This window comes from Lingula anatina, chromosome 7 (genome assembly GCF_051362555.1).
Source record: "Lingula anatina isolate TDL-2025a chromosome 7, LinAna3.0, whole genome shotgun sequence".
Taxonomy (NCBI): Eukaryota; Metazoa; Brachiopoda; class Lingulata; order Lingulida; family Lingulidae; genus Lingula; species Lingula anatina.
The window spans coordinates 8,949,193-8,955,056 of record NC_141773.1 but is presented as its reverse complement, the minus strand read 5'-3'; the positions used below and the strand labels follow the sequence as shown (position 1 = coordinate 8,955,056).

Below are 5,864 nucleotides of genomic sequence, written 5' to 3'. Positions count from 1 at the left end.
AGACGTACCAGGAGTATATTTACAAGAAGCAGACAAAAAGGGGAAATGCTGTGGAATCTCACATTTAAATCCCTATTTATTTACTTTTGTAAATATTTGTAGTAAGCGTTTGGAGGTTGAAATAAAAAGAGCGTAACATACAGTAGGTACACTGTATAAGTATTACACTTCCATTTCTAATTTTGGCACGATTTCACTAGTCCAGTTGTACTATTTCAGTCCGTTGAATATAAGTTGAATTATAGCTACTGTAGTACACTGTACAGATTTTTGTGTGACGGGAGCTTTAAAAATTGTGGGTTCACTGACCAACAATGTCAACCCTTCAAGGCATAGGGGGCGAACTGATAGCGCAAAATTCTGTTTCAATCAAATGTTAATCGTTCTGTCTATACCTTTAAAGTAAAGCATTGGGTAATAAAAACATGGCATGTCTAAGACTGCGTGGTCGTCAGATACAGGTTTGGTTTATTTCAGTAAAGATATCTGCCCCTTATGCCTTTCAACGTGCAGGACTTTTCTGTCCTGCATGCGTCAGAGAAAAGTGCACATGAAATCAGCGGCCCTGGGAGATTGTTGGTTATTATACACGCGACCAAGAAAGTTTGGAAACGTGACATTGTTTTTCAATAATAAAAAAATGTAGTGTGTTGGGAAAATCTTCTGTGGTAGTAAAGATTAACAAATGGTCGGTTCATTATCCAACAATATTTGGTTAAAATATTTACCATTAATAATAATTATTATTTTATAACTATTCAAAATAACGATGTTTCCGAACTTTTTAGGGCGAAAGTACCAGCAAGGTAGCGAGTGGTGACTTGGCGTTACGTTGTCGTGCGAATAAAGTATGCACAAATATGGAAACTTTTGATCGTCCAGATCATCATTTTTTTTTCATAAGACGAAAGTGAATATTTTGAAAGATCACTTGGAACTTACAACAATTTACTGATATATTTTCCCAACAGCGATTTTCATGATATGTCCTTTTTCCACGTTTTATGCTATGGTAATAATAAATCATTTGATGAACTGCTTGATATCTCTTTAATTACTGTCAATTTCTCAAATTTGTTTTGAATTTTTTAAATGCTTGTACATATTGATAACAACAAACCATAAACGAGTAGTTAAGTTGACCGTTTATTGGTGAAATGTAATACATTTGTTGTATATGTTACACCTTTGAGATATAAATTTGTCTTACATGCATGTCTTACGTGTCTCAAAGTGATTAAGTAGTGATTTAAGTGTTCTTAAACTTGGTAGTTTTACAATAAAATGCTTAAAAATAATTAATACGTAGTTATTTGGCACTGAATAAAGACTTTCCAAGTATACAAAATGTCTCAGTTATTTCTTTGACAGTTGCGTTTCTCAGCGGCACCCTGGGGTTGGGCTTCGACCTTGGCTTACGTTTCTAAAATTTCTTTAATGTATTGGGATTTTTATTAGAAGTTTACTTTGGTAACTACAGTAATTTCATTGACTCAGTGGTACCTCTCGGGTTTGGGTTCGTTTCCTGGTCCGGGTACTTGGAAATCATTGAATACTTTTCAAGGGTTTTACAGAAATTTCCCTTTGGTTACTATAAGAAGAAAGTCTTCCCGAGGAGGGTGGGTGGGAACACTTAGAGGAGTAGGTAACGCGCTTGCCTCCGAGTCGGAAAGTTCCAAGTTCGAAACCTGGCGCTCCGGGGTCCCAGCAAATTACCTTTTGCAAAAAAATTCAAATAAGCAAGATATCTAATACAAGAGGCTCTTTAGGTAAGACCACAGACCTGTGCACTGGAGAACTAGAGTTAGAATAGAGCTAAAGGGAACAGAAGGTGAAAAATGAAAGGGAATTCAACACACAAATATCTGTACATCATTTTCATTATTTATTGTTTCAACAAATTCCAAGTAATTTCAACGAAGTTTAATACAAAACAAAATACGTGAAGTTACGTTTTTTCTACGTTGATAGCAACCATTACAATAGCGTCAAATTTCTAAAAAAATCTATAAATTATGCTTTTACAAAAAATACAAGAAGCCTACCAGATAGTAGACTAACCAACACATATGAAGGATTTCATGCACTTTGGAAATTGCTGCTCAAACAACGAATTCTTTTTATTTATATAAAAGAGAATTTCGACATAATTCTAACCAAAACAAAATTCATATAAAAAATTGACCAGGAGTGGTAGATAAATTGAAAGGCCAATCATATCGTACTTTTCATGTCAAATGTTCAAAGTTGACATAAATAATTCCATTGAGGAGCAGTGTCCAATTTCAGTGGTGTGAATGATATCGAAATTCCAAAATGCATATAATCTCACTTAGGCGTTTTCCCCTCACGTGCACTCGCACTCACGCACACCTTGTTCTATGCCGTCGTGCTGATTCTCGCACAGAAAAAGGTAGACAAAGATAGTCATTTTTAAGAATCGAGTGTTTTACGTTATTTTGTTTTCATTTCATTACATTCTTAATATTGGTAGGTTAATGGCACGACTTTGAGCGAAAACTTAAATTTGCACATATGCGAATCAGGAACGGCATAAAGACATGGTCAATTTCCAAGCTTATTCTAGCCATGACAAATATACAAACAAAACTGAAAAGATTACACAGAAAGAAAAACGGTGACTTAAAATTCATCAATTCATAAATGCTAACAACCTTACTCTGGTCTCCGGTGCTCAGTGATCAAGAAACACTTAGCAAAAATACCCCAACAGGACGCGCAGGACTGGCATCTAATCAGACCTTTTTCTCTCAATCACCCCTCAATCACAACCAAAGAAATATTAATTAATAATGCACTTCGAACAAGGTACATGGGTGAACGTAACTTCAGTGAATTATTTGGGACAACTCTTCACCCCTTCTGCTCTCCCCCCCCCTCCCCTCCCCCCCCCCCCCCCCAAACAATGTTTTGTGATGGCTGAAGTAATCAATTTGTAATGCATGATAAATTTTGGAAATTAAAAATGGAAAGGTTATAATAAATGTCAGTTCTACGTAGATATTTTTATGCATATGTACAAAGAAGTTTTTCCAGGGGAGCACTTACATTTCTGCTTTGCGATATTGCCAAAAAGTCAAACAACACACAAATGAGCTCATGCAATGCTGATAAATTTTGGTGGCCCCAAGAAGGGACAATTTTTATCACGTTGGTAACATGTATTCCCCCTACTGCGATAACGAATGCGCAGTAATTTCGTGAAAATCCCTATTTCTCTCCTGGTTTCATTTTCTTAACATTGTTTTAGACCCCTCCCAGCACAGTACATGTGTATCTGTCACTGATCAGACAAAATATCAAAACACCGAAACCAAAGTAAGTTCATTCTTAACATGCGTCACAAACGTATATCCACAATAAAAAAAGGATCGTTTTTTATACCACGTGGACAAATTTTATCATTTTCCTAAAACTGTGATTTCCAATGCATTATAACTTGAAGAACAGTGATTGTAAGTTATTTCAAATTAACAACTTGTTCTTTTCTCAAACTTAACGGTCACTGTATGAAACTGTTTGTCTCTCAAAAGTGCTGGCGCAGTACTCTACCTAAAAATCGCATAATAATAATAATAATAATAAAAATAATAATAATAATATTTGATAACTATCATTTTTGTTTTCATCCATCATTTCAGCAAAATACTTTTTGCATTAAAATTATTTTGTTAAAGGCGAACTCCAAAAAGTGCCGTATTTTTGTTTTAGAATTGATGGGTACTTCCTTCCGACACAATAATAAATATACATAATAAATAAAATGCCTTGAAACGATGTGAGCGGATAGAGTACTGTACCACGATTTAGAAACAAGTCTATAATATATAACCAGCGACATGCAGGGTCGACGCCATTCATTTCTTTCTTTTTCTCTGATCAGAAGTTTCGTTAAAAATTCTTGCTGCGTACAACAATTATCCAAGGCAAAGATTACATTTCATATAACAAATGTCAACCCTGTAAATAAACTACAAGACAAACTTCAACAAGCGAGACAATCTTGGCATGGGCGCAGGGGATGTCCAACATGAATCTGATGTCTTTGATCAGCGACGCATCCAATCACCCGGTAAACAGCAGTTGGGAGCCACTGAAATAAACGAAGAAAATTACATTCACGACACGGTTTGATGAAGCAGTGTGTGCATACCTTTACAGCATGCTATTTTGGAACACAAGGGATTATGTTAACAAAACACTATTGTGCCATTCTTATTCTTTTCTACCCTGTGCACACTGTTTAATGACAACATACTTCTTTGCATTAATACGTAAGATGCGATATGAAAGGACCAGTCTCCCGGATAACAGAAATATTCACGGAAATGAAAGTCAGTGAATGAAAAAATTTGGGCCCAATTAGTATAAATTTGACAGGATCTAAAAAAAAGACATTAGGCACGTTTTCACTGACCAAGCCAGGGTTTTCAGGGGGAGGGGGTGAGGATACGAAGATACATTAGCTGGATTTCGTCTAGTTTCGTTTCATGTACATTTTTTTCGCTTTTCATTTGTTCTTGTTCTTGTTTTGATTTGTTAATTTGGAAGAGAGAAGGGATACATCTTAAATTAAGGGAAGGACACTGTACCACCACCCACCCCTCACCTCCCAAACCTGGTCCCGTCGTTTCCAGGAATGCAATGACACAATAGTTCAACATCTTATTAATGAACGTGCATTTGTCTGTTTGAAGTTTACTTTCATATACAACATACTTGTAAACAGATACTTTGAAAACAGGTCAATGACCTCGCCAATAAAACAATTAGGAGAATGTAGATACCTGCCCAGTCTTACTTGTTGAGGACTTGTTCAGACCTTTGGACAGCTGCAATAAGCCTCTCACTTCCTCAATGGCAAGTGCGTTCCCTCTCTGAAATTACAGAAAATAAACCATTCAAACTTTGAGCTGATTTTGAAATTCTAATGGAGAGTGTATTGGACATAAGTGCAATGTTCCCACAGTCATAAGGACTAAAATGTGCGAAACGCATCATTTGGGCAAACGTCGTCTACACAAAATACACAGCGTTATCTTATATCACCTATACAATACTACGGCATCTTCCTGTCATTTTCTGTGCTAAATTTTTGGCCTACATGTGGAAATTGCAGCAACGTACCAAGAACCTCTGTCTTCTCCATCTTCTACTGACCTTGGTCCTACTTGAACACCTCTCACCGAAATGCTCACCTGTATTACATAATAATGTACAAGGGCACCCGCTTTTTGAACGCAAGTTTCGATTTAAACTTGTTTTTGTTATTTGATATGGCGCAAGGGGCCCTAATCCCGGGATGGTGATTTAGGCTTTCTACCATCATAATGGCAAAAATACATCTTATCAACCATTAAGTTTGATATCAAATTATTTGGCTATGTTTCACCCCCCCCCCCCCCCCAAAAAAAAAAAAGTCACCTGTACCGATTGTGTTAGAGAAGACAAGATGCGTTTTTGTTTACCCGATTTGTATAGAACGTTAAAATTAGTGACAGCGTTCAGTAGGACCTAGAGTGAGTAAAGCTTAGTTAACTGGAGCTGTTACAGCAGGCCCGTAGCCAGGGGGGGTTCGGGGGGTTCGAAAGAACCGCCCTTTTTGTCAGGAAAAGGTCCATTCTGTGTAAAATTTTGTCTAGGTACACCAAGGTTTCATTAAAAAAGGTCCACTTTTTTTAGAAAAAGAACCACCCTTTTGAATTTGCTGGCTACGGGCCTGTACAGCTAGGATTGACTTAACAGATATGTTTTATAAAGTACATTAAAACAAAAACTAATACTGCTTCAAACTAGGTGTAAATGTTCTCACCTCCCTGGGGAGAATACAGCCCAGAGAGGGT

General features: G+C 36.7%; 1 long non-coding RNA gene across 7 annotated transcripts; it reads right to left on the bottom strand.

Annotated features, from left to right (window-relative positions):
• Positions 1-3,131: 3,131 nt before the first annotated feature.
• Positions 3,132-5,408, bottom strand: LOC106151465 (uncharacterized). 7 transcript variants are annotated; one of them, XR_015335584.1, is made up of 3 exons: positions 5,126-5,408; positions 4,823-4,898; positions 3,132-4,114 (listed from the first exon to the last, which is right to left on the bottom strand). It is a non-coding gene; the product is annotated as an uncharacterized LOC106151465 (long non-coding RNA). The 7 variants fall into 7 exon arrangements; XR_015335587.1 differs by having other exon boundaries at positions 4,813-4,898; positions 5,149-5,408; XR_015335583.1 differs by having other exon boundaries at positions 4,809-4,898; positions 5,126-5,401.
• Positions 5,409-5,864: the final 456 nt, after the last annotated feature.